Source organism: Eulemur rufifrons, chromosome 8, assembly GCF_041146395.1.
Source record: "Eulemur rufifrons isolate Redbay chromosome 8, OSU_ERuf_1, whole genome shotgun sequence".
Classification (NCBI taxonomy): domain Eukaryota; kingdom Metazoa; phylum Chordata; class Mammalia; order Primates; family Lemuridae; genus Eulemur; species Eulemur rufifrons.
The window spans coordinates 101,485,077-101,507,149 of NC_090990.1; the positions used below are offsets into that span (position 1 = coordinate 101,485,077).

A 22,073-nucleotide genomic window follows, 5' to 3' on the forward strand; every position below is an offset into this window, starting at 1 on the left:
TGTCCCTCATCTGTACCCCACACAAAGACTCCATTCTTTGGGGGCCCTGAGCTCATCTCTGCCTTATTTCCTCTCCCCCATTCCCCTCCCCCCGAACTTCTCCAGTACCTCCAAAGGGATGATAACCCTTTCCCCAGCAGTTGGTGTTGGCGGCCCTTGTGCATCCTGGGGGCCCTGGCCATCATCCTAGGCCCTGTTGCTCAAGCTGCAGGCAGTACTCCTCCAACCAGGGTCTCAGCCTGGAGACACCACCAGGAAGATTGGGGCAAAGATTAAGGGGCTCACTGCATCTGGACATCAGGAAGATAGGCATCATTTTTCTAATCCCTTTGGCCCACTCTGAGTTCTGTATAATGAAATAAACACAGGAAACAACTCCTAACAGAGCTGCAAAACCAATTACCAAAGAGAATTAGCCAACAAAACAGAAATGCCTTGGGGAAGAAGGGCAGGAGTATGAATGGAGGAAATAACTGACACCAGCCTGTAGTGCAGATTTCTCAGGGGTGGAGACCAGTGGATGAAGAGAGAGGTACTACTTCTACATGCTGGCACCTTCAAGCAAGAGGACCCTTCCCCATCCTGTCTTGAGCATGTTAGGATGCTTTTTCAGTGTCCTGAAGAAGCGTCACAGGAGAGAACCAAGGGGTTTAGGAAATGCTATCTGTCTTGCCAGGACATGTTCTCTTTAGAGGGAAACTGTCATGTCACCCCCCCCCCGTTTCTTTTTTTTTTTTTGAGATGGAGTCTTGCTCTGTCATTTGGGCTAGAGTGCCGTGGCGTCAGCCTAGCTCACAGCAACCTCAAACTCCTAGGCTGAAGTGATTCTCCTGCCTCAACCTCCTGAGTAGCTGGGATTATAGGCGCATGCCACCATGCCCAGCTAATTTTTCTAGTTTTAGTAGAGACAGGGTCTTGTACTTGCTCAGGCTGGTCTCGAACTCCTGACCTCAAGCAATCCTCCCGCCTCGGCCTCCCAGAGTGCTAGGATTACAGGCGTGAGCCACCCTGACCCACCTCACCCTAGTTTCTGATAAGACCCTATTCCCCAAAATTAACCTCTCCCTGTCTCATCCCCAAAGACCTTTTGTAAGGAAGGACCTGCCCTTTTAAAATCTTGAGTTTCTGTTGAGTGTAGTGTGCTCAGTACTACACTGAACCAGAGAGAGAATTTTAGGGCTCCGTCCCTACTCTAATAGAGCATACAATCTTACTGGTCTGGAGTGCCTGTTGGTTCACAGACAGTAATGATAATCAACTCTTTCCCAGCTTATTCTTCTCATTTTTAGGCTTCCTTCTAGAGCTGCAGTCAGATGTGAGAACTACAGAATTCTTTAACCACAAAAACATCTGGGAATTCCAAGAGCAAAGTACTCACCATGACATCTGTTTGTCCTGGAGTCTAAGGAGCTGTATGAGGAGAAGGATGTACCCAAATTACCTGGCCCAATTTCTCTTCCCAGAATTTATAAAGTGTATAGGTTCAAGTATAGCAAATTTGAGGCAAATCTTCTCTGCCACTTACTAGTTTTATGAAGTCAGAGAAGTTACTTAGCTGCTGCACCTCAGTTTTTGCTCATCTGCAAATTGTGGGTCTTTTAAAGGTTAATTATATAATCCACGGGAAGTGCTAAACACACTCAATGTTAGCTTCAAAAAGGAAAAGAAAACAGGTAGAGCCTGCATAGGGCAAAGGTTATGTTCACTACAATATTGGCCTCGCTTACCTGTCTTCCTGAGAGCTTGAGCATTGCAGACTGAAAGTCCCCCTCCATGGCCTGATTTTGATTTTGTTGAAAGGTTTTTTCTCAGGCCTTGCTGGTATCTTCCTCTACCATGGTTTTCATGTCTCTTCAGAGCCCTTGAGGGATGGCCTTTCAGATAGCATAGAATGCATTGAACTGATAATGGACAAAGCAGTAGGTTAGGGAAAGAGGGATGTATACTCCATGAGGGCAACGACTTTGTCTCACTGCTATATCCCTAGCACACAAAGAGTGCGAGTGCCCAATAACCTAACAGGTGTTCTATCATGTATGTTCAGTGACTGAAAGGAGTCAGTGAAAGCATTAAAATGATGGAGTTAGTAGACAAATAATTATCAGTGCAGTACAAGACAGGTACCATGGGTAGAATACTGACAGAAGCTGAATTTAGAGCTAAGAGTTTGAAGTTGTTGAAAAAGCAAGGAAAATTCTAATAGTTACTATTTATCACGTTGAGTGCTCACTAAATCATTGGCACTGACCTGAGCATTTTAAATGTGCTATTTTATAATCCTCACAATTACCTTATACACTGTCTTATCATTCCCATTTTACAGATGGGGAAACTAGGGCATAGAGAATAGAGGGTAAGTAACTTACACCCAAGTTACACAACTGGTAAGAGGTAGAGCCAAGATCAAAACTCAGGCAGTCTGACTCTAGAGACTAGGTTCTTTACCTGGACACTAGTATGTATGGAAACAGGTTTTTTTTATCCACTTAAAATAAGAATTGGATGCTGGGCTTGATGGTACACGCTGGTAGTCCCAGATACTCTGGAGGCTGAGGCTGGAGGATTGTTTGAGCCCAGAAGTTTGAGAGCAGCCTGGGCAACTTAGCAAGACTCCATTTCTAATTTTAAAAAATAAATTGGAGCATACCTCTGTGTGTGAATGTGTGTGTGTTCAGGATCTACCTGTGAATTTATGTTGCATGTCCTCCATTACAATTTAATTTCCATTGCACAGTATGACTTCTAAAGGATTTGAAAAACTATGTTCGAGTGCCTCTGGAACCAGTTATTTCTGGGTTAAAATCAGTGTTTGGTTACTAGAGCTGTTTGGCCTTTGGCAAGTTACTTAACCTCTCTGAGCCCATTTCCTGATCTACCTCCATTCAAATTACAGCTCTGCCACTTAACATGTGTAACTTTGGACAAGTCATTTGATCTGTACCTCATTTTTCTCATCTGTAAAATAAGGATAACAGTACCTACCTCAGAGTTACAAGCAATAAATAAGATAATCCATGTAAACACAGTGCCTGGCACAGTCTCTTTCCCAAAACGTAACTATTATTGTTCCTTAATAATAGTTAACTGACTGTGATACCTGGTCCCTATCAAGGTGCTCAAGCGAGTTTAAGTGGATCTGTTTTGGTGAAGTAGGGAAGCTAGCAAGAGGAGCTAGGCCTCGAGTAGATTAGGTGGAATCGGGTGGGGTGGGAGGATGTTTCCTCACTGTGAACGTAACCAGACCAAGAAAGCCCAAGAGAAGGAGCTGTGAGGGCCCTGCACACCGTAATTCCTCGGTAATTTGGCTAGCTGCCTTTTTTCTGCGGCTGTGGTTCAGTCACGACAGGACCAAGTAGACGTACGAAGAACACCAGGAAGCTCAAGGCCTCTGGCACACGCAGGCAAGCCACGCCCCAGAAAGACAGCAAGGCCCAAGGGCCTAAAGCTAGTTCTATCGTGAAATTCCTGGATTTTGTCGCGATGAAACACCGCCCAACGCAGACCCCAGCTCCGCTCGCTAGTCTCCATCTTTAGAATTGAAAGAATAAGAGCGGGCCAAAGGGGAATCCCGGTTTTGGGAGCCTGGGGTACGGCGGCTGCCTGGGGACCAAAACGTCTCTAAGGTAAAGTGGCAGCCTGAAGCGATTTTTTGACCCCCGACACTTAATGGGCTGTCGAAGACCCGGATGTGTCTGGGACTGGCCGAGGTACCCATTAACGCGCCCCCGCTAAACCATCCCCCCTCCTCCGTTTATGATTGGTGTTTAAGCACGCCAATCACCACTGCTTTAGCCACTCACTCTTCAAAGGTGGGTCGAAGTCCCGGCATCCTGTCTTCTATTGGTATGGCCGAGAAGAAGAGGGCGGGGTGGCCGGCTCAGGCCGCCCAATGGGCGTCGTGGCGTGTGGGTAAGGCGGAGCCGAGGCGCTTGGCAGCTGCCCAATCAGCGTCCTTGTTTGTGTGGTGCCGCCGCCGCCGGTGCAGCCGCCGCCGCCGCCGCTGCCCCCGTCTGTACCGCAGTGTCTGCTCCGCCCGCCCGCCCCGGTCCGGCCCGCCCCCCTCCCCCACCCCCGCCCCTGGTCCCTTCAGCGGGGTCTGGAGCCTACTGTGCCGTCGCCTCTTCCTTTTTCGACGCCTCCGCCGCCGCTTGAGGAGGCGAGCTAGCCGGGAGTTACACCGCCACCGCCAGGTGAGGAGCTTTGGCCTAGGCCAGTCTGGCCGCCCGCCCGCCCGGGGGCGGTGAGGAGCGAGGAAGGGAGGGAGGCTGGGAGGAGGCGGTGGTGGCGGAGGTGGGGGAAGGGAAAGGTGGAGGGGCGGGGGGAGGGGAAGCGCCCGCGAGCCGACGCCCGCCCGCGCGCCCCCGCCTTGCGTCCCCCTCCCCCCACCCGGCACCGCGCGCCCCCGCCTCGCGCTCCCCCTTCACCTCATCCCCTCCCCCCCATCCGCGCGCGCGCCCCGGTCTTTCACTTCGGCCTTGCGCGCCCCCAGCTCGTGTCCCTTCATTTCTTCTCGTTTTACTCTTTCTCCCCTCCCTCACGCCCCGTTTCCCCCGCCATCCCCGCTTTCACTCACTGCCTCATGCCCGCCATGCTCCCGTCCTTTCCTCTCTAGCGCGCCCCCCCTTTTTTAACTCTCTCCACCCCCAGTGGTGCCCTTAGGGTGCGGGGGCCGCTCCTTGCTCTTAGTCTTGTGTTTGCCGGTGGATGGGACAAATGGGGGATCCTTAAGGGGGAAGGAAGCTCGGGATAATTACCTTTTTTTAGGGAAAGGGATCAGGAGCGCAGAACCTTACCCCTTTATTTTTTCGTCCACGGTTCCCTCGCTCTCCTGTAGAAGGGAATTGTCTCATCCTGTGTGTGGGTACTTATCTTCTGTAGGGAATAAATCACCTCTTTTCTCAGCTGGGCTTCTGGGACAACTGGATTTGTCTTTTAGTTAAGTGCCTGAGGGTCGATAGAACTTACCCTTCCCCAACCAAAGCGGGACTTAGAGTACTTTTGGCCTCCCTGTTCTCAATTACGCTAAGGAGCTAGCCACTACTGCGAGTGCAGAGGTTTAAGTACCATTTGCGGGCCCGGGACAGCTTTCCCCCTTCATAAAGGTATGGTATCCTCTTTGGATTCTTCCCCAGCATCAACTTCTTGGAAACACGAGATGTTAGCCCATAGGGCTGGCACTGAGGTGGAGATGGAGGCTTTAATGGTGGGTGGCATGTGGATGCTAACTGAGCTAGCTATCAACCTTTTCCTCCGCTGTTCTCGGACAATCAGGTATCCTCCTGAGAACCGTTTTCTCATTTCTGACAGATGATTATTTGGAGGGTGTGTATGTGAGTAAGAGGTGGGGGGGGACCTAATATATTTCAGGAAAGAGAAAGAGTAGTGTTTTCTGACCGGACTATAAAAAAGGGATTTGGTCTTGTAGCTGATGGAGTAAAAGCAGGTTTAACGGATCTGTGTTGGAGATACTTTTGTAGTTTTTAGGACATTTTCTTTTCTAAAAATGTGTATTTTGAATAGACAATGCACACATATGATACAAAGTAAAAAGAAAGCTTCCCTCCCACCTCTGTCCTCCAGCCATCCAGTCTCCTTTCTAGTGCATATGACTTCGATATTTTCTGGCAGCAGCCTGGTTGGTGTCTGTAGGTTGTTGGAGATTAACCTGTTTGGGAGTTTAGTGCTAACTTCATTGCACTTTCTTGGATATTCTGACCTAAACTCTTCCTTGAAGTCTGATAATCGCTTGGATTCATATTGTTGGTGCTGGAGCAGTCTTGATAGAATATTGTCATAGAGTAGCATTTCTGTCAGTACTTGGCTGGGAAGGAGGCTACTTCTGGAGGTGCTGTGGAGGGGTTCAGTATATTTTGAGGGAAGGCTCCACCTGTTGGAAATGGTGCTGCTTTTTTGGTGACAGATTTCTAGTCCCTGGCTGTTGGGGGATGAGCTGGGTCAAGGATAGGCTTTCTTTGGACTCCTTAAGCAGATAGGTTGTGTGAGTAATTAGTTAATGGGAGTACTAATCTGGTAGAACTGTCTTCAGTTTTTAGAGGAATATAGTTTTTGGTGTAGTGGCAGTGATAGTCATCATGGAACAAGGTAGATAAGTATTAATCAGCGGGAATCAAAAGGCTGGACCTGTAGGCCCAGTGACCCAGTTTGAGAGGAGGTGAGGCTTTATAGACTTTTGTCCTGCCTATTATTTCTCACTTGAGAACACTCTCCATGAAGTGAGAGTGATTTGTAGTTGACAGCAGCATCCATCTTTATGACACTGTGGTTTGCCTTTCTTGACTGTGTGTGATGTCTGTTAACTTCCTGTTTAGAGGCAGTCCAAATAGGGTCTAAATAGAGGCTGCATTCAAGTACTTGTCTGGGAACAATGTTAACCAGGTTCCCTGATCAGCCCTTCAAATCTAAGTTCTGACAGTAACTTTTACTGCTGTGTTTAGCATAGGGCCACAGGAGGTTGAGAGAGGGAGGTGTGAGGAGTTTGTTCTGAACGTCACAGCCGTAAAAGTACTTTCAGAAGCCTGTGTGCTGTCCCCCACTTTTGGGGGGTTCTCCCCACCCTGCTCCCCCTTTTTTCTTTTTGGCCAGCTGGCCCAGGCTGGACCTCTAGGTTGGGTTTTGGTTAGAGAACAGCAAGGTGGAAGCGTGTCAGTGTGTCAATGAAAGTATCTTTCTTTTTCCTTTTCCTCCCTCCAGGAGACAGGGTCTCTGTTGCCAGGGTTAGATAGACTATAGTGGTGTTATCATAGCTCACTGCAACCTCCAATGCCTAGGTTCAAGTGACCCTCCTGCCTCAGCTTCCTGAGTAGCTGGGACTACAGGCATGTGCTACCATGCCCAGCTAGTTTTTTTATTTTTTATAGAGATGGGGTCTCCCTATGTTGTCCAGGCTGGTCTCAAACTCCGGGCTTCAAGTGATCCTCCTGCTTCAGCCTCCCAGAGTGCTCGGATTAGAGGCATGAGCCACCACACCAGGCCCAATAAAGATATCTTAATCATATACTGGGACCTGTGGATTCATACTAACTTTAAGTAGTGAGTCTTGTTGTTGTATATAAAGCAAACCTCTTATTTCAATTTACTGATCCTTCCTTTCCTCCCCCACCCACCAAGCTGGAGGTGCATGTGTAGGAAAACAGCAGCTGTGCTGTCCTGGTTTCTGGACTCTGCAGCATATTCTGTGTTAGCCACCCCATTGGGACTCATACTGACAAGCAGCCCCTCTGCACTTAGCTCAGAAGGCTCATGTTGCTTAGCGCATTGAGAAAAGCCAAACTAGCTTTGGTTGTTTAAAACAACTGCCAGAGAAATTATAAGATTTGAGCCATAACTGGGACTGAAGGACTTTCTTTTTCTGATCTTTGCAGTACTTAAAGCCCTGCATCATTATATATCAGGGCACAATAGCCAGGCATTTTCTGAGGTAGTTTGAAGGGAAAGGAAAAAAATAAAAAGACACACACCCAGATTGACTATAAATCTAGGCCCTGGTGTAAAGCTGTCCACCTCTTGGTTGGGAAAAATCCAGCCTATCAGACAATGCCACACAAAGTTACAGTTCTGCTGTTCACTAAGCCTGGGAAAAGATACATAAGGAAGTTCAGTTTCTCTTGAAAAGGACTGGCTTTGGGGGAGAGAGCTTCTATTAGCCATATTGTTTGGTTTATCCTCAGTAATCTCTGTGAAGCTTTGTCTATAGATAGTGGTTGGGGATTTTGGTGGCTCCAGAATCCTTGAAGCAGGAGCCTCCTGGTAGTGATGGAAGCCTCTAAAGAATAGGTCTGATTTGAAATGGACCCCTCCTCATGTTCCATCTTTTACCTTCTCCTTTTGTGGATATATGAAATATTCCCATACAGCTTGAGTTCATCCAGTAGGAAGGGAGTGACCCAGGGTCATTAGGGTTTAACTTGTCTGAGATACTTCTTAAATGGTGGCTCAGTAATGTTTGGAATCTCCCTCAAAATTGGCCGGGCGTAGTGGCTCACGCCTGTAATCCTAGCACTCTGGGAGGCTGAGGAGGGAGGATTGCTTGAGCTCAGGAGTTCGAGACCAGCCTGAACTAGAGCAAGACCCCATCTCTACTAAAAATAGAAAAAAAAAAAAAAAAATTAGCCACACAACTAAAAATAGAAACAAAAAATTAGCCAGGTGTGGTGGCTCACACCTGTAGTCCCAGCTACTCGGGAGGCTGAGGCAGAAGGATTGCTTGAGCCCAGGAGTTTGAGGTTGCTGTGAGCTAGGCTGATGCCACGGCACTCTAGCCTGGGTGACAGAGTGAGACTGTCTCCAAAAAAAAAAAAAAAAATCCCCTAACGTTTGCCATTGCCTTAAGTTGCCATCAACTGGCAAGAAGCTATCAACAGTTTAGGGTTATAGAACCAAAAGCAACAGATGAATAAGAACACATTTTGTTACTTTTTGAAGTATGAAATGGTCAAATTCTAGACCTCAAAGAGTCATAGTAATTGCAAAAGGGTCTCTGACAACATGTGAACTTAATTGTTATTAATACCAACCAGTAAACTACTAAGGAAATTAAGGGAAACAACAGTAATTCCATATTTCTGAGCCATTCTCTTGTTGTTTTTCGTACTTGGCTAGTATACATTTTTAAAAATAATTCAGGTTACTGTTACCTGAAGCCGAAAGTCATACTTTAAATCTCCTGATCAAGGCTTTCTTGGTCTTGTCTCATTTCAGGGGAAAGTGGAATTTGTAATCTTCCAAAATAAAGGCTGGAATGTTAGTAGGATTTAGATTAGACACCAGGATTAACAAATTCCCATTATGATTGAAAGGGATTGCACGTGGTAACTGGAGGGCTTGTGCATCACTTACCCAGAAGATATTTATTAGGTTAGCTTTTTGAGGGTATTTAAATTCAGACTTCTGGAAAGGAGAGTGTAGACCAATAAATGACAGATTGGAATAGTGGAACACAGGTGTAGAGAGAGTCTAGAAGTCTTGGGTCAAATTCTTGCTTTGTGATTTATTAGCTAAATGACTTTGGGTAAGCTTCCTAATTTTTGAATTCCCATTTCTCTCTGAGTGAAAGCCAGTCTTTACAGTAGCTTCTGAGGTTTTACATGGTCTGCTCTCCCTCACCTCTTCCCTTTTTGATCTGCTGTCATCTTCCCCCTTGTTCACTCCATTCCAGCCACACCGACTTGTTCCTTGAATACATCAGTCACACTCTTTATCTTAGGACCTTTGCACCAGCTATTCCCTCTAGTGGGAAAATAGCTAGTTTTCCCCATAGAGATAATACAAATGGCTAATTGCCTCACCTCCCTCAAGTTGTTGCTTAAATTCACTTTTTCAATGAGGCTTTATCCTTCCTTTCTTTAAAAATTATACCTTTAGCCCCCATGCTTCTTGCCTATTCATGTTTCTCTGCTCTGTTTTCTTTACCATAGCACTTAAAACTTTATAACATCCTTATTTGTTAAATTTATTGCTTCTTGATTCTCTCCCTATGATACAAGGTCTTTGAAGGTATGGATTTATTTTGGTAATTTGTTTAGTACACTGTGCTAGTACAGTGTCTGGCATGTAGTTAATACTCAATAAATATTTGTTGATCAAATAAGAGTAAAAATAACGTGTCTTTCTAACTTCATGTTTGTTTATAACCAAAGTGTGAAATGTGATAAGCATGAGTTCTTAAAATGTTTTGTGAACTTTAAAGCATTATACAAATAATGTTAAAATTATTCCCTTCCCATTGAAATGGTAAATAACATGTGATTATTAAAAAAGACTCATGTTTATTCACACATATTATCACATCTCTCCTAAACTCCAGCCCTTTGTTTCCAACTGGTACCTCAGACTCAACATTCCCAACATCTTTTCTTCTCTTCCCCTTCTGTGATTCATTGAGTCATGTAAGCCAGAAATGTGAGCATCATTGTCACTTCTCTATTACTTTCTAAATATTTGTGTTTTTTGTTTTGTTTTGTTTTTGAGACAGTCTCACTCTGTCACCCCAGTTAGAGTGCTATAGTGTCATCATGGCTCACTGCAACCTCAAACTTCTGGGCTGAAGCGATCCTCCTGCCTCAGCCTCCCGAGTAGCTGGGACTACAGGCACACACCACCATGCCCGGCTAATTTTTTCTATATATTTTTAGTTGTCCAGCTAATCTCTTTCTGTTTTTAGTTGGGGGGAGGGGTCTTGCTCTAACTCAGGCTGGTCTCGAACTCCTGAGGTCAAACGATCCACCTGCCTCGGGCTCCCAGAGTGCTAAGATTACAGGCGTGAGCCACCATGCCCGGTCAGTTCCCTCAGTATTAATAGGTCTTGTGAAAAAAAGTTACGTGGTCAAATAGGATTTAGAAAAGTTCTCGGTTAAGACAGATTTCTTTACAGCATGACTTCCCTGAGACCTATATGTCTCATTAACATACATTATATAGTGGGAGTGGTAACAAAATGACTAAAGGATTCAGAGCTTCTCAAAATGATTTGACCTTGAAAAGAGCATGTTATGGTACTAGTGGTCTCACTGAATGCTTTGAGAATACTACACTTTGCTATTCTGCTTCTCTGTAGTTCCTCTGGGGTTGTTGCTCTGAAATGCGGGAACTGATTGGTTTTATGTGCTGGTTTTCTAGAGAGCTAGTATGGGGGCATTAGGCCAGGTAGTTTTTAGAAACTTCAGTGGTATGGGGACTGCCATTCCCCCCCCCCCCCCCCCCCCCCCCCGTTAATCTTCTAAGGCAAGTGGTATAGCTCAACCAATGTAGCCTTCAACTTTATTGTAGTCCTAGGAGATGAGCTATAACTGAGCTGCTGCCCCCACCTTTCATCTAACAGGCTAGAAACAGGAGAATACGGTTTCAACTTTGGGAGTGAGCAAAAACCCTTGAGCCAGGAGCAAAAAATTTTTCCTTTCTGTAAAGATAGGTAGTATCACACTAAGAATGCTGTAAAGCCTGCTGTTACTTCTCTTCTGCGAGGTATGCAGACAGACCTGGGGATCAGGAGAGAAGAAACAATACCTTTGATTCCCCTACTCCCAGTCCTTTAAAGATTGATACGTTAGTCTCAAAATTAAAACAAACTTTAAGAAATTTGTTCCCCCCCCCCCCTTTTTTGAGACAGAATCTTGCATTTTTGCCCTAGGTAAAGATCTGTGGCGTCATCATAGCTCACTGCAACCTCAAACTCCTGGGCTCAAGCGATCCTCCTGCCTTAGCCTCCTGACTAGCTGGGATTACAGGCGCACACAACAATGCCTGACTAATTTTTCTGTGTTTAGTAGAGACGGGGTCTCACTCTTGCTCAGACTGGTCTTGAACTCCTGAGCTCAAGCAATCCTCCCTTCTCAGCCTCCAGGAGTGCTAGAATTACAAGCATGAGCCACCGCGCCTGGCCTTGTCCTTTGTCTTTTAAAGGTGTAAAGGGTTCTGTTAAAAAAAAAAAATAAAGGTGTAAAAGTTAGCTGAATGGTGTTCACCATTTCAGACTTTTAGCTAGCCATATGAAACTTCTGTCTACCAGCGAAAAACGTTGAAAAGACTTCCCCAATAGGGTAATATTGTTTGACATTTTTTGGAGGGACAGGGCAGTTTTCCAATCACTCTTTAACATTTGGCTAGATTGTGTTGCTCTCAAAGGAGTTGAAACAGTTGTGTGTGTTGCTACTGCCATGGACAAGTTGGCTGCAAGACCCTTGGAGTATTAAACTATTAGATTCTATGGGAGTTTGGTGTGAATAGCATGACATTTTTTCCATGTACTAGAGTTTGTCCTATAGTAATTGTGTCCATGAATGAATTTGTGTTACTTTGATACCATTCTTCTCTTATTTTAAAATTCAGGTGGTAAAGAATACTCAGTTCCTTATCTGAATGCATTGAGAATGTGACAGTTTTGCTTTTTTAGAATATTTTAAATTCAGATGTTTTTATTCTGGATGAATGGAAACTAGAAAGTGGATCTTTTATTGCACTAAGGTCGAATCTTAAGTTTTCATTAGCCTGCATTTTTAACTCTTCATTTTCTGCTTGGAGAGCTGTTCCTCAGTTGAATTCTGTGTAATGCATTAATACTGAAGTGAAAGCTTTCAAGGAATATGGGTGACTAGAAAAGGATCTTTTATAGTTGTGTTTTGCAGTCAGCAAGAACATTTGGAAATACCAAATGCATGTTTGAAGAAACTTGAGAATTCAAAGGAATATAAACTTTCTATTATAAATAGTGGTAAAAATTTATTTGAGATCTAATGGATTACTGTACATATATAGGTACTACCTGTTATGAGTGAGCCATTTTAGTTGCATGACTTTTTACTATGTAGGCATTGAAGTCTATCTGGTATTAAATTGTAAGTTCCTAATTTTGTCAAATATAGAGTGGTAGATGTCGTAGCAGAGTAGAATCTGGGCATTCTTTATTTCCAATTTAAACCTTCTATTCTAGCTGTCTGAGTACCTGATAATATTTACAGGAGGGAGTAAAACACGATATGATAAAGTTGTCTCAAAAAATAAAACTTGGCTGGGCTTGGTGCCTTAATGTCTGTAATCCCATTACTTTGAGAGGCCAAAGGAAGAGGATCGCTTTAGGCCAAGAGTTCCAGACAAGCCTGGGCAACATAGTGAGAACTCATCTCTACAAAAAATATAAAACAAATTAGCTGGGTGTGGTGGTGTGTGCCTGTAGCACCAGCTACTTAGGAGGCTGAGGCTGGAGAATTGCTGGAGCCTGCGAGTTTGAGGTGGTTGTGAACTATGATGGTGCCACTGCACTCGGCATGGGTGACAGCAAGACTCTGTCTCTAAAAAATAAATAAAACTTAAGATATCTGTAGTTATGTGTGACTTTTGTGTTCTGGATTCAGTTGAGTTGAGGGTGTGAAAGGACTGATGAATAAGGGGTACTGTTGTGATATAGGGCAGTATTAGAGGAGGACAGTGAGATTTTTACCCATTATTTTATAGGTTTATGAATTAAGTGAGGAAGTTTTCGGAAGTTGGCATTTTAATTTTGTTAATTTTTGTTGATGTGCTGCCTAGTACATCTCCTATGAGCTGCCTAGACTGTGCCACATTTGCTCTTTATTTTGTTGGGTATTCTGAAAAGCTTTGTCAGTATGTGATCTCTCCTTCTCTCTTTTAAAGAACCAACTGTTCTCAGTGTTGTTCATAAATTGAATTGTTATGGCTGGATATGAGAAAATAGTCTAGTATCAGTGGTATTCTTACTGTATATTTTATCTAATTTTTTGAAATCTTTCCTCCTTTGGTTAAACTAGAATAACTTTTGTTCTTCACTTTATTCTAGGGAATATACTTCAATTTCTCACTGAGACTTAAAGGCTCTATGAATCAAAATATTTTAGAGATGTATTGGTCTACCTTCTCACCTGTAGGGAAGGCCTTTCATTGTACTATATACAGATGCTCTTTGACTCATGGGGTTATGTCCCAATAAACTAAGTTGAAAATACTGTAAAGTCAAAAATGCGTGTAATACTCCTAACCTACTAAACATCATAGCTTAACCTAGCCTACCTTAAAGGTATTCAAAACACTTATATTAGCCTATAGTTGGACAGAACCATCTAACACAAAGCCTATTTTATAATAAAGTGTTGACTATCTCCTGTAACTTACTGAATACTGTGCTGAAAGTGAAAACCAGAATGGTTGTGTGGGTACTCAAAGTACAGTTTCTACTGAATGTGTGTTGCCATCGCACCATCATAAAGTTGAAAATTGTAAGTTGGGTACCATAGACAAGTGGTCCTCTAACCTCTGTGTGAAAATGACTAGTAGCTTACCAAATCACCATGAAAGCCTTGTTCATTTTTAGGCAGGTAGTATTTTAGAAAATTTACATGTCTATACATGTAACATTTTTATAACTATAAAAGTAATACCTGTCAGTTTTATGAAATTCGAAATAATACTGAAAAAGCCAATCTCTGCAGTAGCATTATAACGACTAAAAGTATAGCTCTGGAGCTAAGAGTCCTGGGTTCAGATTTCTGCTCTACCACTTACTCAGTTGTAAGATCTTTTATTTAACTTCTTTGTGCCTGGCAGATGTTAACTGTTCGGTAAATGTTAGTTCTTATAAAAGATAATGGTAAACCTGACACATAGGTTTGTGTGTGTGGGTGTGGTAAATTGTACGTGAAATTGACCATTTTAACTATTTTAAAGTATACATTCGTTGGCATTAAGTATATTCACGTTGTTATGCAACCTATACCACTGTCTACCTCCTGAACTTTTTCATCTTCCCAAATTGAAACTCTGTACCCATTAAACAATAACTGCGATTCTCCCCTGTTCCCCTGACAACCACCATTCTACTTTCTGATTTTATGAATTTGATGACTGCTGCTTATAAATAGAATTGTACAATGTTTGTCCTTTAATGTCTGGCTTATTTTACTTAGCATAAGATATCTTCAAGGTTTATCCCTGTTGCAGCATGCGTCAGAATTTCATTGCTTTTTGAGGCTGAGTAATATTCCCTTGTGTGTATACACCCCATTTTGTTTACCTGTTGGTGGACATCTAGATTGTTTACACCTTTGGCTATTGTGAATAAATGCTGCTATGAACATGGGTGTACAGGTATCTGCTTGGGTCTCTGGTTTCAATTCTTTGGGCATATATCCAGAATTGGAATTACTTGATCATGGTAATTCTGTTTTTCAGGAACTGTCATACTGTTTTCTGCTGTGACTGTACCATATGCACGAGGGTTCTAATTTCTCCACATCCTGGCCTATACTTGTTTTCTGTTTTCGTTCATTTGTTTTTTTTTGTTTTTTTTTTTTTGAGACAGAGTCTCACTCTGTTGCCTGGGCTAGAGTGCTGTGGTGTCAGCCTAGCTCACAGCAACCTCAAACTCCTGGGCTCAAACAAGCCTACTGCCTGAGCGTCCCGAGTAGCTGGGACTACAGGCATGTGCTACCATGCCCCACTAATTTTTTTCTATATATATTTTTAGTTGTTCAGCTAATTTCTTTCTATTTTTTTTTTTTTTAGTAGAGGCAGGGTCTCACTTTTGCTCAGGCTGGTCTTGAACTCTTGAGCTCAAATGATCCACCTGCCTCGGCCTCCCAGAGTGCTAGGATTACAGGCGTGAGCCACCGCGCCCAGCCTGGTTTTAGCTCTTATATTTAGTCATTTATCCATTTTATGTTCATTTTTGTATATGGTGTAAGATAAGATAAGGGCCCATTTTCATTTCATTGCCTGTGTATGTGCAATTTTCCCAGCACCATTTTTTTTTTTTTGAAACAGTCTTGCTCTGTTGCCCGGGCTACCGTGTCATGGCATCAGCCTAGCTCAAAGCAACATCAAATTCCTGGGCTCAAGGGCTCCTCCTGCTTCTGCTTGCTGAGTAGCTGGTACTATAGGTGCACAGCACCACACCTGGCTAATTTTTTCTGTTTTTAGTAGAGACAGGGGTCTCACTCTTGTTCAGGCTGGTCTCGAACTCCTGATCCCAAGTGATCCTCCCTCCTCAACCTCCCAGAGTACTAGGATTACTGGAGTGAGCCACGAGTCCCAGCCCCCCAGCACCATTTGTTAAAGACTGTCCTCTCTCCATTGAGTGGTCTTGGCACTCTTGTCAAAAATCGTTTGACCACATATGCTGCAAAGGTTCATTTCTGGGCTCTCTATTCTATTTCCCTGGTCTGTCTGTCTTTATGCCAGTCCCACACTGTTTTGATTATTACAGTTCTGTAGTAAGTTTTGAAATAAGGAAGTATGAGTCCTTTGTTCTTTTTTACCAAGATTGTTTTGGCTATTTGGGCTCCCTTGACATGACATACGAATTTTAGAGTGGATTTTTCTGTGCACACAGTTTTTTATATTGGGCTAAAAATCTGAATGGCATTCTGTTATAACAATTGGGCAGCTGACTCTAATCATAGTTTTTATTTTACCCAGCTCCTTGGACCACTGTATTTTTCTTTATTAGAATTAATATTACTTGAAACATCTTTGCTTTTGTAAGTGAACCATTTTATTATGGTTGGAACACTGATTTTTATTTTTAAAAGTTTGGTTCAAAGTTTTAAAAATTAAATATAAAGTGAAAAGTTTCTCATCATTGTCTTTCACCTACCTAGTTTTAAATCATATCACTGTTCATCCTTTATTTTCTGTCATTTCAGAGTTTCTTTTATACATATACAAGCAAATATGAGTTTATTCTTAGTTTTTCTTTTCATGTAAAAGGTAGCATAGTTTTCTGTGTCTTGCCTTTTTTGACATAACAGTAGGGGAGTTTTTTTCAAATCTGTACACGGAGACCTTACTTATCCTTTAAAGAAATTTTTAAGGGTGAAAATCTCCTTCATGAATATTATAACTTTATTGGGAAGGACTATTTAGGCTTATGGTAATAGGTCCTGTTATGGAAATTGACTGTGTACTTTTCCTATTGCCTACAAATCTGCTCTTTAATGACTTTCATTGCCATTATTCTCAGCATTGAACAATTTAAATACTACTAGGTTATTAAACTTAGGAATGCTCATTGCCTACTTTGGGGAATCTGTTTTATAACCTTATTTGTAGTCCTAACCCCCAAACTATGTCAGAAAATCCAAGGCTCTGACAGTTAATCACTCTGATAAAGAGAAAACTTGAATCTGGTCTTTCGTCCCATCTGTCAGAGCTGTTTACTTTGTACCCACTTAAATCTGCTTTTGTTTATTTGTTTGTTTTAAGGCACAGTCTCACTCTGTTGCCTGGGTGAGTGCCATGGCGTCAGCCTAGCTCACAGCAACCTCAAACTCTGGGCTCAAGCAATCCTTCTGCCTCCCGAGTAGCTGGGACTACAGGCATGCACCACCACACCTGGCTAATGTTTTCTGTTTTTAGTAGAGACGGGTTCTTGCTCTTGCTCAGGCTGGTCTCGAACTCTTGAGTTCAAGCTATCCTCCCGCCTTGGCCTCCCAGAGTGCTAGGATTACAGGCATGAGCCACTATGCCCGGCCTTTAAATCTGCTGATTGTGGGAAACTGAAAAGGCCTGACCACTTCATATATTCGCAGAACATTTGTTGTATGCCAACTGTATAAAAGATATAAACACAGGTGTTGTAGAGGATATGAAGATAAATGACACAACCTCAGTCCTCAAGAACTGCTGTCCCCAACCACGGGGCCATGAACTGGTACCCGTCTGTGGCCAGTTAGGGACTGGACCAGGCCCAGGCTGCAGAGCTCCACCACCACCCACCTGTGGAAAAATTGTCTTCCATGAAACTTAGAATGGGGCACACAGCAGGAGGTGAGCTGTGGGCCAGTGAGGGAAGCTTCATCTGCATTTACAACTGATCCCAGCCTGAGCTCCACTTCCCCCTTCCCTTTAGAAAAATTGTCTTCCATGAAACTGGTCTCTGGTGCCAAAAAGGTTGGGGACCACTGCTGAGATGATGTAGTTAGTGGAGAGAACATGTATTAAAATAACTATAATACACATACTATATTTATAAATTAAGTAACTAGCATATTAGGAACAAGTGCCTCTTAAGTGTAGTAGGAACAGTACTTTTTACAACTTGTGTTCAAGTATGATAGGCTTACCAAATCCTGAAAGTTCTACTTTCAAAACTTCATTTATTTCATTTATTTGTGTCTATCCCAACTTCTCTTGCCCTTACTTGCTTAATGCCTTGGTTATCCTTTTAATAATGATTAACATTTTGGGGGCTGCCTATGTGTCAGGCACTATTCTAAGCACTTTAAGTTAATTAGTTTAATCCTCACAATACTCTAAACGTAGATGCCATTATCATTCCCATTTTATAGATGGAAAAACTGAGGCACAGAGGTTAAAAACTTTGCCTGAGGTCATATATCTAATAAGTACAAGAGCTGGAATATAGAATCAGCAAGTCTGACTCTTAAGCTTAAATTCTTAAGCTTCATACTGTACTCCTCTAATCTCTGTATGTGTTTGTATGTATATATGTATACATATGACACATGTATGTCATTGTTTTAGTGGTTGTATATTTAATTGTATGGATATAACTTAATTTACCTAATCTGTCCCTTTCTGAGGGATGTTTAGGATGTTTCCAATTTGTGTATATGTGTTATGGTAACTGTTGTTCACTGAAACATCTTACATACATCTTTACACATTTAAGTATACTTGTACTTAAAATTTTGGCCAGGCGAGGTGACTCACGCCTGTAATCCTAGCACTCTGGGAGGCCAAGATGACCAAGGGGAGAGCAGGAGGATCATTTGAGCTCAGGAGTTCGAGACCAGCCTGAGCAAGAGTGAGACCTTGTCTCTACTAAAAATAGGGGGAAAAAAAAAAAATTAGCCAGGCATGGTGGTGCACACCTGTAGTCTCAGCTACTCGGGAGGCTGAGGCAAGAGGATCACTTGAGCCCAGGAGTTTGAAGTTGCTGTGAGCTAGGCTGACACCACGGCACTCTAGCCTGGGCAACAGAGCGAGAGACTCTGTCTCAAAAAAACAAAAAGTTAAATTTCTAGAGATGTAATTACTGAGCCAAAGGGCATGTGCCTTTAAAATTTTGTTAGGTGGTGTTAAATTATCCTCCAAATACTTGTAACAATTTACATTCACACCAACAAGCTGTAAGAGTTTCTAAAACAACTGAATTTAAATCTAAACTTGAGAGTAATGTGGCCAGGAATGAGAACTGTCTGTCTTCAAGTGCCTTTGGGAACACTTATGTACCTTATTAGCAATCCCTTTCTAAAAAGCAAATAACTATTTTTTTTTTTTTTTTTTTTTTTTTGAGACAGAGTCTCGCTCTTTTGCTCTGGCTAGAGTGCTGTGGCATCAGCCTAGCTCACAGCAATCTCAAACTCCTCGGCTTAGGCAATCCTTCTGCCTCAGCCTCCCGAGTAGCTGGGACTATAGGCATGTGCCACCATGCCCGGCTAATATTTTCTATATATTTTTAGTTGTCCACCTAATTTCTTTCTATTTTTAGTACAGTGTCTTGCTCTTGCTCGGGCTGGCCTTGAACTCCTGACCTCAAGTGATCCTCCCACCTTGGCCTCCCAGAGTGCTAGGATTACAGGTGTGAGCCACCGCACCCGGCCAAAAGCAAATAACTTTGGATTTTGATTGTCGGCTATGTGACTATTCGAAAAGGAGGTGTGGTTTATTTTTTTTGTTTATTTATTTATTTTTTTAATTTTTTTTTTTTTGGAGACAGGGTCTTGTTTTGTTGCTGGGGCTAGAGTGTAGTGGTATCATCATTGCTCAACTGCAACCTCAAACTCCTGGGCTCAAGCTATCCTTATGCCCTCCCCAGCCCAATACCTGGGACACAGGCATGCGCCACTGCGCCCAGCTCATTTTTTCTGTATTTTTTAGAGAAGAGGTCTCTCTGGTGTTCAGGCTGGTCTTGAACTCCTGTCCTCTCTCAACTCAGACTCCCAAAGTGCTAGGATTACAGGCATGAGCCACACACCCAACCTGGTTTTTTTGTTTGTTTGTTTTTTAATCTGCTGTGTTGCCCAGACTGGAGTGTAGTGGCTATTCATGGGCACTGTTACAGCTCACTGTAGCCCTGAACTTCTGGGCTCAAGCACTCCTCCAGCCTCAATCTCCTGAGTAGCTGGAACACTGTGCCTGGCTGATAAATTGATATCTCATCATTACGATGTTTTAAAATCTTGGGCAACTTCAGGAGTAAGGAATATGTAGGGTTTGCAGTTGAATTTGGAATTGGCAGTGGCAGAGAGCCAAACATTTCCACATCAGCTGGGTCATACTGTTTTCAGTGAACGGGAATCTTAAGACAGATATGACCAAATTCCTTGTAAGACTTAGATTTGGCTGGGCATGGTTGCTCTCACCTGTAATCCCAGCACTTTGGAAGGCCGAGGCGGGAGGATTGCTTAAGGCCAGGAGGTTGAGACCAGCGTGGGCAACCTAGTGAGATTCCTGTCTCTCCCAAAATTTTTTAAAAATTAGCCAGACGTGGCAGTGTGTTCCTGTAGTCCCAGCTACTCAGGAAGCTGAGGCAGGAGGATCACTTGAGCCCAGGAGTTCAAGGCTGCAGTGAGCTGTGATTGCTCCACTGCATTCCAGCCTGAGCAACCAAGCAAGACCCTATCTCAAAAAAAAAAAAAAAGGACTTAAGTTTCTTTACTAAGTGGTTTTTTCTGTTCTAATGGGTCACTTGTCTTCCTCTTCATCCCATGTCTCTGTTTTAAGGGTGAAGGTGATTTATTCAATACATTTAGATTTTGCTTAATGAATTTAGAATCTATTAGTAGGCTTTCATCTGTACAGAGTAGGGGGGTTACCTTTAAAGGTACCACAATCCCAACACATAAACATACATTCTTTTATCCCATTCACAGGGCCTACTGTTAGGAATAAAATGAAATAAACTTAGTTTTCTTAAACATCCTTGAGGAGTGACAGAATATTTGGCTAATTCAAGGGCATGAAATGTGTTGAGAGTTACCATCCCCTTTGAGATTAAAAGAGCATTGGAGATTATTTCATTAATTTATTATTGGTGATAGTGGTGTTTGTCTTACTTGATTCCTATTCAGGAAGTCTTGTCATTTTACTTCCAAGGAACAAAGCTTATCTTCTGGACCTGTTAATATCAGTTCTGTTAAATTTGGATTATTAAGATATTTCTACTGTTGATTGATTGAAGGGTTAGATCCACTGCTGATCTTTATCTTTCTTACTGCATGATGTTGGTTTTTGGAAACGAAGAAAAGAAACTGGACACTTAGGTGTCTTATCACTAGTGACCTGTTTATAGTGTTATCCTGAATGAAGGCAAGTATGAAGTGGGGTCTAATTTTAAAATGTTGAAAGCTCAAAGATTCTAGTATTTGGGATGGAATTTATTCCTAGAGTTTTCTTTTTTTATTATTTTTATTTTGGATACATGGTATGCAGCCATAGAATTTTCTTTTTATCTCTTTTAGCTTAACAAGAAGCATCTTTAAACAAACCTTAATGAAGGGGAAAGGATTTCTCTTCCATTTACATAAATTGACTTTTTTTCTCCCCTTCGTATTCTTCATTTCTTTTGGATAAAATTAGTCTGTGGCCACTCTTAGACTTCAATTGGGAAAGGGATATAATATCAATAAAGAGACAGTGATAGTGTCCATCAGAGTAAACTCCATGAAGGGAAGAATTTTGACACCTTCACTGTTAAAGCCCTAGCACCTAGAAAAATACCTGCTACATAATATGTGATTAATTTGTTGAGTGAGCAGATAATAGAAAATGAATTGTGTTGTACTCACAGTTGGCATTCTATACACCTGTGGTTCCCAACCCTTGGGCTGGGGACCGGTACTGGTCTGTGGCCTGTTAGGAACTGGGCCAAACAGCAGAAGGTGAGCAGTGGGCCAGCAGAGAAGCTTCATCTGTATTTTCAGCCACTCCCCATCACTCGCATCTCTGTATAAACTCTGCCTCCTGTCAGATTAGCAGCAGCATTAGATTCTCATAGGAGCGGGAAACCCTACTGTAAACTGTGCCTGTGAGGGATCTAGGTTGCTTGCTTCTTATGAGAATCTAATGCCTAATGATCTGAGGTAGAGCTGAGGCAGTGATGCTAGTGCTGGGAAGCAGCTGCAATGAACACAGATTATCATTAGCAGAGAGGTTTGATTGCACAATAAATGTAATGTGCTTGAATCATCCCAACCCTGCTGCCCTCGTCCATCCTGTCCCATGGAAAAATTGTCTTCCATGAAACTGGTTCCTGGTGCCAAAAAGGTTGGGGACCACTGCTATACATTATTTAAGATGAATGAATTTGCCAGGTGCGGTGGCTCACACCTGTAATCCTAGCTTTCTGGGAGGCTGAGGCAGGAGGATAGCTGCAGCTCAGGGGTTCGACACCAGCCTGAGTACAGTGAAACCCCATCTCTTATCCCTAGAAACAACAACAACAACAAAAGATAAATGAATTAGTTACATGTATCAACTTGAATAAGCATCAGAGGTAATATAAAAGAAAAAAGTAAGTTAGGTCGGGCATGGTGGCTCATGCCTATAATCCTAGCACTTTGGGAGACCAAGATGGGAGGATC

General features: G+C 42.8%; 1 protein-coding gene across 1 annotated transcript in view; it reads left to right on the top strand.

The window, feature by feature from the left end:
* The first annotated feature begins 4,072 nt into the window (after nucleotides 1–4,072).
* Nucleotides 4,073–22,073, top strand: part of GATAD2B (GATA zinc finger domain containing 2B) — an 87,945-nt gene continuing 69,944 nt past the window's right edge. The window contains exon 1 of the mRNA XM_069478703.1: nucleotides 4,073–4,190. The gene's annotated coding sequence lies outside the window, so the exon portion shown is untranslated. The remainder of the gene's footprint in view (nucleotides 4,191–22,073) is intronic.